The sequence below is a fragment of the Anser anser genome (genome assembly GCF_964211835.1).
Source record: "Anser anser genome assembly, chromosome: 12".
NCBI lineage: Eukaryota > Metazoa > Chordata > Aves > Anseriformes > Anatidae > Anser > Anser anser.
The window spans coordinates 14,934,237-14,944,852 of record NC_139733.1 but is presented as its reverse complement, the minus strand read 5'-3'; the positions used below and the strand labels follow the sequence as shown (position 1 = coordinate 14,944,852).

General features: G+C 38.8%; 1 protein-coding gene across 1 annotated transcript in view; it reads left to right on the top strand.

The window, feature by feature from the left end:
• The first annotated feature begins 6,660 nt into the window (after positions 1–6,660).
• CFAP20DC (CFAP20 domain containing) overlaps positions 6,661–10,616 on the top strand; it is a 72,392-nt gene continuing 68,436 nt past the window's right edge. The window contains exon 1 of the mRNA XM_083795844.1: positions 6,661–10,612. The gene's annotated coding sequence lies outside the window, so the exon portion shown is untranslated. The remainder of the gene's footprint in view (positions 10,613–10,616) is intronic.

Below are 10,616 nucleotides of genomic sequence, written 5' to 3'. Positions count from 1 at the left end.
CATTTCTGGAAGTGTGAAAAATTATGCTTTATCTGTAAATATAATATCTTTACAGACTCTAGTGTGAAATTAATACATCACCACTACATAAAATGTATAATTCATGAACTGATACCAGTCAGATGTAGCAGCCATGACAACCGAGGCATCTGCAAATCATCAGCATACATCTGGAAAACAAGTGATGTCAACAGTGCCAATAAGAGTGGAACATGGATTTTAAAACATAAAAACTTTTCACTGCATCTACCTGCTTACCTTTGCAATGTAAGATTTAAAAATTGAGACAATACTTAGAAAATAAGCTGTACATTTTTTGAGAACAGCCAACAAAATCATTTTCATGTGTGAATAGAAGTAAATGAATTGTTACAAACTCTAGAAAACAAACATCATTAACAGAATTATGATACCATCTCTTGAAGAAACATAAGGGCATGCATTGAAACAGTGGCATAGATTGTAAATGTTACTGAGAGCACAATTTGGGAAATCTACGTTGAACAAATTAGGTGCTAGTAAAACACTACATAGACCTTCACAAATCCACATTTACTTTGAGTCCTCTTTTGCTGCGGACCAGCATGCAGAGGGTGAAGGATCCTTGCCCTGCACAACAGGGAGGTGATGGGTCATAGACTGGCCCTCCAAGGGCAGGTTGCAGGGGTGGCAGAGGTATCTGCTGGACAGACCCAAAGCCACAGCAGCAGCAGCAATATCAGCATTGCGCTTTTTTCCTCTCAAGTTCTTTAGATTTCACCTACACTGACAATTTCAAGGGGAAGAGGTGGGGAGCACTTAAGCCTTGCTGCCAGCTTAGATCCTCAGCTTCTTTCTCAAACTGCTGAAGGATGTTTCTTTAGTGACACAGAGGATGAGGATTACAGTGCTGTGGGCACCTGCCAGATAGAAATTTGAGTAAGATTGCTACCACACTCCAAACATATGCATGTGAATCACCCCCGTGCATTTACCATATGTCATTGTAAGAACATCTGAATTTTCATCCAATTATCCATTATTCTAATTATTGTTCTGTACCAGAAATACTAAATTATGCAACATGAATATTAGTAAGTTAAAAAAAAATAAACAGAAGAGAATCTTGTATTCTATACCCTAGTGGCTGCTGATGCTAAAGAATGCTGCTGTTTTAGAAAGTGTCAAAAAAATAAGATCCCTGGAAAATTCCACTTGTTGGTTAAGGTTACTCAGTAATCTGAGCACAATCTTGATGTGACTGTGGCTGAATCCAAGGAACATATGATATGCACCAGAAAAGCAAAGTAACATATAAATCTGTGGATTAGCTTAATTGTCAGTAATTTAAACAACGCAAAGTTAGATATCCTGAATATAGTTTTCTAAACAAAAATAAATAAATAATAAATCCCAAACAAGCCAGAATCCACACCACATATTTACTTGGAGAAGGAACTGAGTGGATCTGGGAGAGTGTGTAATAGGTGTTCAGTGTCTGATGTAATGGATATCACAGCCACAGACTGAAAATAAGGGGACAAAAACGCCTTGCATCAGCCATGGTTGGAGTGCCAGCGGATAGAGATCACAGCAGGAGAGGCAGGGAAAGCCAGTGCAAAATGCCTCTTGTTTTTTTAGCTCTTTAGAGAAATCTCTCTCATGTTTCAGCTCAGTGCCAATGGCCCTCCATAACCGTTCAAAATACGGCCTGAAAGGCAATTGACTTTGTTGACTGACCCTCAGAGTAATCCCCCAAAACATCCCTACTCATCCTTAGAGGAAAATGCTGACATGAGTTGCAGCATCTCGCACTGAAGCCACGGAAGACAGACAGGCCTCATTCTCCTCTCAATCACCTAAGGCAACATCCAGAAAACCCCTTCTCATGCCCATTGAGCCTGATCCCAATCCCGCTTTGTACGCCAGCTGCTATCCACTATTCTAATGGCTTCAAGCAGCCCTAAAGCCTGTTAGTCAGTCACTGGCAAGCAGTCTTCCTTGCAGATTTTACATTACCCCAGGAAACAGGACATTTCCAGTGTGCCCTGAATGCTCTGCAGTCCCGAGCTGTCAGAACAGCCTCCATGGGCACGAGCGGACAAACCAGAGGAGGTGAGATTTCTTTGGGAATTGCAGAAGCTGAACGGCTTCGGGGTACTTTTGGCATAAAAGGCAGCCTTTATGCCACCTTCACATGCAGCCGCAAATGAGGATCTGGCTCTTTACATGGGAATGAAGCATAAAAAGAACATTTTAAAGGATACAAGAGCAAAAAAGCATTTAGTACTGGTCTGTCCTTTTCTCCCCACTGTGATCTCTGCACATTGGCATGCTGGCCTTGACAGATGCAAAGTGGTTTTTGTTCCTTCACTCTCATTTTGCTGTGGTGGCACACACTACAAGAAACACTGTGAATGTATTAATCAGTTACTCTCCAACATCCCAACTCCTCCTCAGAGCAAACAGATGTCCCACAAACTTGTCACTGCATGTGGCAGGATGTCTTTATAATGAACGTTGTTTAGTTGCTTTCAGTTACAGTATATAAAGAATTAGCAGTAGAAGCTACATGTAAGGTTTGAGGGATAAGCAGAGCTTGGCATCTTTTGGTAAAAATAATTTATTTTCAGTCATCTTTAATCTTTAATAAAGAAATTTATATAGGGTTTAATACTTCCCCCTTTTTAATAGTTATCCAAGATCAGGTCTTAGGGTCTTGTCTCCAAGAAAGGAAGAGACAAATATGCAAGACATTGAATTGATATATGGCTTTACTCCTAAGAAAAAAGGTGAGAGGACCTCCTGGAGTCTGGTCTGCTGCTCATTCAAGCCATCATGTCTTAACAACCCCTTTACACAGCTTTGTCTTAAAAATAATTAGTTATTTTTGCCCCCATATCTCTCAGTGGAAAGCTGTTCCAGAATTTCACTTCATTGACAACTAAAAATGTCCTTCCAGTTTCCAAATTTAATTGTATTCATGATTGCTTTATACTCATTTGTCCTTTTGCCAACATTGCTCTTTAGCTTCAGCACTTCTTTTTCTTCCTCAGTCATTTCCGATACATGAGCTTGAAACTTGTTAGTCTCCAAATGCATGACCTTGCACTGCATACCAGTGAATTTCATTTGATTTTAACTGTTCCAGGCCTCAATTTCATATAGTTCTTCCTATCTGACAAGCTGCTCCTATTCACAGTTATGCCATCTGTGTATTTTACGAATATATGTCTCTTTTTAAGACAATGATACTAACCAAAATACTAAATAAATTAGTCACAAGACCAGCTCTTAAAAATTGTACTCCCCCTTCAACTAAAACTTTCTAGTGTTTCCTGTAGTTCTAAGACCTTTACATCCTTCTTTGCTCACTTTGCAGCTTTCTTTTTGATGAGAATTATCTTTAATTTCTGTAAGAGATGCCAAATCACATACACTACTACAGTCCAACTAGAGGCGTTCAATTGCATTTTGTTATACAGAAAATGAGTTACCTTATCAAAGGTGTCCCTGTGGATTTCTCCTAAATGTATTCCATTAAATCAGTGCTGAGCAGTGGCCAAAAAGACAAGTTGCTGAAAGCAAAAATGCCAGGTGCCATATTTTTTATCCAGCCTAGTTCACCTTCATGGCTGCCAATCCAAATCTCTATTAGTGGCAAATTTGACATCAGTGCCAATGTCTGCCACTGCTGAGGTAAAACAAATTCCATCATCACTTGGACCTGAGTAACCCTATTTATCTCAGCAGCCACCCAGCGGCAGAGAGTCTCCCATCTTCCCTAAATTCAAGGTGCAGCATATTCTGTCTTAGTCAGAAAATGAGATATTTAGCAGCGAGATCCAAAAAGAACAAAAAGTTCAGTCAGATAAGGGCCATAATAAAGAAGTGATCTCTTTTCCCAGGTTCATGACACTGATGAAGAATCGAGCCCATCAACAGTTTCACATCACCATGATGTCTCTGGTGCATGGGTCCCCTTGGGCACTGTTATCGCCTGAACCATGCCAATCTGATTTCTCCTAGGAACAGTTGCTTCTTTCAGATATTTATTCTTGGGAAGAATAGGAAATACTGAGTAAGGAGGTGACACTGAAATGCAGCATTACTTTATACAGTGATTGACATTTCAGACTTTACTCTGTGGCACAGCCCCTGAGTTGAGAAGTTGTTCCATCTCTCAAATCCCTCTGTTCTGTATCCCAAGCTTCTGCACTAGCCAGAAGAAGCACAACAGAAGCTGAACAGACTAGAAAACCTTTCCTATTTTAGAAATTCCCTAGAGACTATTTGTCTGCAGTTACCATGCTTTTGGCTTTATTCCTAACACCTAATGATGAAAGCATACAAACAATATCAGCAGAGTTCTGTGAAAACTCTGGGCAAGTTCAGATCATTAGTGCACACAAAAGCATTGTGTACTTTCACCTTAGCAATGCACACTGATAAGAATAAACGTACCTCTTCATGCACTATCTTGTATGAGTATAGCTGCTCCTATAGTAGCCCACGGCACTTACTTCATTAATTTAAAATGAGTAATTCATATGAATAATTAGAGTAATTCACATTGCACTGCTTTTTCCTATGAGAGGAATCAGTTAAAGTCACACAGAATTCATAGCTTGGAAGTGAGCAATGTATTTCTGCCAACCTGCCTACTACAAAGAAGTCTCTGCAAGCAAGCATATAGACTTATAAAAGGCAGGTCACAGTCATATCACTGGGTTTAGTTTTGTTCATGTTTTCCTCATGACAAAAAAAAAAAAAAGTCAAATCCCTCTTCAAAATGTATAGAAGCATTTGTCTGAACACTTGTTGAACAAATATTGTAAGAAATTACGTAAAACTTCCACTGTTCTTTCCACTCAGCTTCCATAGAGCTAACTGTATCTGAAAGAGGAACACAAACTTTAATCTTAACACATCTTGGTGCTTTGGATAGCCAACTACTCAGTCATAACACAGTAAATATTGATTTATGTTTTGGGTCAAATATATAAACAAAAGGCCAGTCAACCAACTCCCAGAATATACCACATTGCATAGAAATGTAAGACATCAAGTCAAGCACACTGTGCAAGTAATCAAAATCTTTCTTTCAAAATCTGTGACATTTTTTAGCCTTATTTCAAGTGGAATATCATAAGATATTAGGTCCCTGCAAGCTTCCTAAGAATCAACAGCTGAGAAGAGATTTTATTAATTCTGCCGTACGTGAAAGGCGGGAAGAATTAAGCCACTATTCATTTTCTTTGGCAGTGGCCAGGCTAATAGACACTTACTGGCTGTCCACTCAGCACATTGACTGTACTGGACAAATCACAGCAGATACTTTCTTGTCTGGCTGCCGAGCAGAAGGACAGAGGACTTAGGATATCTGGGAGTTCTGCATCAGGGGAAGAAGAGTTTTAGGAAAACAGAAAATGGCCAAGGCAGAGGATAAGTGACAGGAGATGTAGGACTGTGAAAGTATTATAGGAGAAAAAGACAAGTGGGGTTGTTGTTTTAAGGGAGTCACAAGAGACAGCAGAAGTTGAGGTTATTAGATGAGAGGAACTTAGGGGACAAATCAGCAGGAAACCTGTCTTTGTGAAGTCTTTTGTTCACAGAACAATTTCATAAAGGCAAAATGGAGAACGTTGTATCATATCCAGTGCTTCAGCCCAAGGGAAGTCTGTGAAAATTGCAGATGCCCTTCAGTTCTCAAAATCTCTGAGTCTGTGTGTTTATCTGTATTCCAAATGTGCAGAAAGTTTTATTTAAAAGTACTTGTATTTCTGCAAAACCCTACATTAATTCAAAAGGATTAATTTAAGAGATATCACAGCAGAGACATTTATATTGGTGCATACTGTGAGAAACCTTAAACCCTAAAAATGTGAACAATAAATAAATGAAAACACAGTATCAAAACGTTAAACAAAAATCTGACAAGTTGGATGAGAAATGTCAAAGTACATATTGACTTCTTTTTCCATCTTGCCAGAAAAAATAAAAATTGGAAAGAAAGAAAAAATATATATATATAGTAATCAGAACAAATAAAGGCTCTGTTTATCCTGTCTCAGCACAAAAGGACACAGGAAATGTCAGAATAGAATAGACCATTTTGACCCATCACAACTAATATCTTGCCTTCTAATACTTCATGGTACTTCAGAATAAATACTCTGTGGTATTCTCCTTCATTGTACAATCTGTGTGATGGAGCGATGAAGAAATTCCTCTGTGAGTCTAGATGGCTGTCCATTTTAACCCTGGATCATAAGGCTTTTTGTGAAATTGCAATTTTTCTTCTTGTCTACGCAAGTCACTAACACTTTTTGATAAACTATCTGCCCTAAGAACATCCCAATAACAGCAAATTACAGTGCTTAAATTTTTTATTGTATATATACACATCGTGATCAAACAGATAAAGGTTATCAGTTCAATTTAGAGTGAAATCCTCTGCAGTGCTGAGACTAGCATGGAGATGGTTTCATTCTGAGAGTAGCATGAATACAGTGTCATGTCAGACTGAGAACGCTACCTAATCTGACTTACAACAGACAATGTGCTGAGTGCATAATACAGAAAATGTAAAATGATTTCTTAAGAAAACATTGGCAACTTAATTGTATTATAAAAATCAATAGTTTATCATTTAATGGCTTTACTGAACAGAGAAAAGTGGCTATGCTATCTGAAGTTTCCATCGGTCATCCAAAGGCTGTTTGAAGAACTCTCTGAATCAAAGAAGCATGAACAAAATATAGAAGATATTAGACAAAATCTCCTTTTACACTGTAAAGCTGAAACAAAACAACCAGTAGATCAGCATAGTTTGGAGTGTTTAAAGACTGTAACTACTATAAAGCACCTGAGCAAGTGCAAAGAGAACTTCTTTCACTTTAATGTAACTGCCAAACTTAAACACAGATTGCTTAAATATTATAGCAAACCATGGCAAGTCATCAGTTTCCTCTGTGCTTTCATTGCTGCTACATAACTAACGAATTGCTCAGAAGGAATGGAGGTCATTAGCACACATACTGCACAAAGCTGATCGGTCTTTCAGTTAAAGAATTATACTGCCTTTTTTCAGATGTGATCACTTTTTTTTATCCATAAACAGATATCAGTTGTCCCATATAAAACCCAACAAAGCAAAAAAGAGGAACAAATCAATATTCTTTTCAGCTCTGTGATGGTCTTTCTACATCCACGAATACTAGCTACCTAGTTAGGCATTCTCATTAAATATGTCTCCATGATTTTCAGGGTTTAAATGTCTGCTTTGAACTGAAATTTGGCCAACTGATCACATGGGTGGATTCCAATAAAGCCTGACAAGACATAAGTAGCCTATTTTCCAGCTTCAAGTATTATTGTCTGAGCACTCAATGCTTTCTGGAGTGGTGCAGTGCATTTATTTCACAAAAAGAATATGATTTTTTATACGCTTCATGAACAGAATTAATCTGGTGATAGTGGGATACTGAAGTCTTCGCTCTTGCCTCAGCACTATCCACTGTGGTGTAAAGAAAAGACATGCAGAAGGAATGCCTCCACGGCTTTCAACCTGTACTGCAGCAGCATCTGGCCCCCCAACAGGTCCCTTCATTGTGGCCCTCCCTGGAATGCCCTTCCAAGCCTGAGCACCAAGACCTGAAGAGTGGTGACAGAAGTCTAATCTTGGAAGTACACACCAAAAATTAGGCCAGACAAGTATTTTCTTAACTATTTCCTAGTCCTCAAATAGGGATTCTATAGAACTTCTGTTGATGAAGTATTTGTGGGTCTTAGGAAATAGCTTGTGAACCAGTTGTCCATTTGTGACATACCCAGCAACAGTCTTCTTCAAATTACTGTGTTTTCTAAATTGAAGGCATTACTCCATATTTCTGAAAGAAAAGCCTTACCTGTATATATGCATCTCTCTCAGAAAAATTATTCTGTTATAGAAGCTCAAATTGAGACAGCCAGGATAACTAATGAATTCCACCATTTTTTCTTTTTTTTTTTAACAGTATTTGTATCAGAAGACCAAGGAACAAACAAAAATGAGACACAATTAAAGACTACGTGTACATTCTGCTGGAAAATTTTCCGAGACCAACAAATAGTGTGGATACAATGGTGACTATGTAGTTAAATTACTGTATGGCATAATCTTGGCAAACATATATAAGAAAGGTCACTAGCCGAGGAGCAATGCTCAAGGGAAATAAAGATAGGCCTGGCATTGGGGCAAATATGCCTCAGCTCCATGGCAGCTGTTACCAAGTGAAGGCTAAGCAGGCAGCAAAGCATATCGTGTCTCCCTTCACTGTAAGTCAAGAAAGGCAGGAAGGGTTTACAGAAAATTTCAAAGAATGCCCAGGTGTCTTCTTTCTCAGCTTAACTTTTATGTATATTATATACCTTCCAAAACATAACAAGGCGTTTCACAGAATACAGTATGAACTAGAAAGACAAGGGACTTCCAGACTACATGAACTGACAGTCTATAAAGGCATAAAACAAAACAATTCAGAACAGTAGAATACAGATCAGACTGGCAAATGGTCATTAGAGCTGAAATAGAGCTTTACACAGGAGGGAAGGGAGGCCACCTGGCATGTATCAGCTGGCAGGCTGCTCCAACTGTGAGTGACGGTATGCAATAAGGAAAAGTCAGGAATGGATGAAGGAAATTATAGTACTATTCCTATCGATACAAAGCCAACCTATGCCAGTGGGGGTCCTTTAAAAATGGCTGGGTTTAATATCATACATCAAATATCTAGTGCATGTTGAACACTATCATAAATTAAATCAATTCTGTTCCCAGCATGACACTACTAACACCTTGGAATTTTAATTTAAGACGGAGATCTAGCCACACCTTGTGCTTTTAGCATTTACATGAAGAAGAGATGTCTCTATGTTCCAATTTCCTGCTCCAAGACACAGTAAAAATTCATTCACTGAAATACGTTGTAATGTATGTGGGTTTCAGTTCAGAACGTGGAAGGGTTGTATTTGAAGATAAATGTGTATGAATTCTCAGTTTTCCCCAAATTATTACCCAAGTACTTGCAGAACATTCATCATACCTTTCCAGGACTCTTTAGTAGATGTACTCTGCACAGAGGCCTAAAACATATAGTCAAAGAAAAATACGTAACCCAGCAGCTCAGATAGCAACAGCAGCTGACCTGAAGATACAACCATAGAGAAGCCAGTGTAACAAACATCTTGATTTTCTAATCATTATTTTCACAATATTCCCACATTACCATACTTCCAAATCGGACCTTGGAGTATGCAGGGACCAGGTCAAAGGGGGCCAAGTTTAATGACACATGGTTCCTTGCTAGTTTTACACTACCTGCCGTTTCTGAGAGATAGGGTCAACAAAAAATATACGGTTTCTACTGTAAAACTGTAAAACTCTATGAAAAAAATTTCCCCTCACACTCCCTCTGTAACCTGTTTTCTCCAGCCACTGGCAAAAGGGCCTTGTGCAGCTTGTGCACAGGCAGGCAGCTAATTCCACATCTTCTGCTCACAGCTGGCTGCTTTACACACCTTTATTACCTCAGGCTCTTCAGTCTGAAGCTTGATATTTAACCAGAATTTCTTAGCTCCTCGGGCCACAGACCTGTCACAAAGTGTTTGGTCTTTTTAAATACAGACTTGTGTCAATGAATTTCAAGATGACTTCTGGTTAAACCATACATAATGAACAATGTAGTTTCTTTTGTCTACAGAACTCCCCAACAGTTTTTTAACCTGCCTTTTGATATCACCATCTCTCTTTTGCCCTTGTTCTATCAACTGTTTTTATTTAATTTTTACTGAGCTACTAAAACCGTTGCTCAGTTTTAGTATTACTGTTTTCTTTAATACCCAAGAACTCTAATAAGTGTAATCCACGTATGATAAAACTACACTGAATGTGGTTTCTTTGAAAATCCTAAGGTAAAATGAGAAAGCTAAATAAATCCTTTAATTGATTTAACTCATTCCCCTCCTTGACAAGACCAGGAGAGTACCTTTCAGGAGCAAAGGAAAGGAAGAAGATGAACAGGGTGAAGATGGGCTGAAACACTACCAGACCGACTGGTGGCTCAGCACCTTCAGTTCATGGATTTCATCACAGTGAGATGGGTTACAGGGTCCTTAATTCTTAGTAGAAATGTTAAGGCACACTTTGAGAGAGAAGGGGGTATTCAATTATTTATTTGCATGTGTGTGAAAAGGCTATGAAGTTTCATAAGGAAATGCCGTGATAAAAAGAGTAGTGATTTCAAGGAATGATCTTCTGTGAGTGCTATTCCAAAACCCTGGATCAAATTGGTTCCCTGCTACCTCTTCCCAGAGGCTTTTGAAGCCTTCAAAACTTATTCCTGACAACGTTAAACTAATGGTGCTGTGCTCATCTCCTAAGAGAAAAATGCATGATCCACAAGTCTAATTAATTCCATAAAGACCAAGGGCTTTTACGCAGCTGCTCCAGTTCATAGCTTCCCACATCCTTCTCAGAGGAAAAAAAAATATAAATAAAAAATAAAGGACTCTCTGGCACCCTGCATGGGGACCAGCACAGCCTTCTCCGAGGGCCAGCAGCCCTCAGGCTTGGCCAGTTTTTATCCACTCGGTGA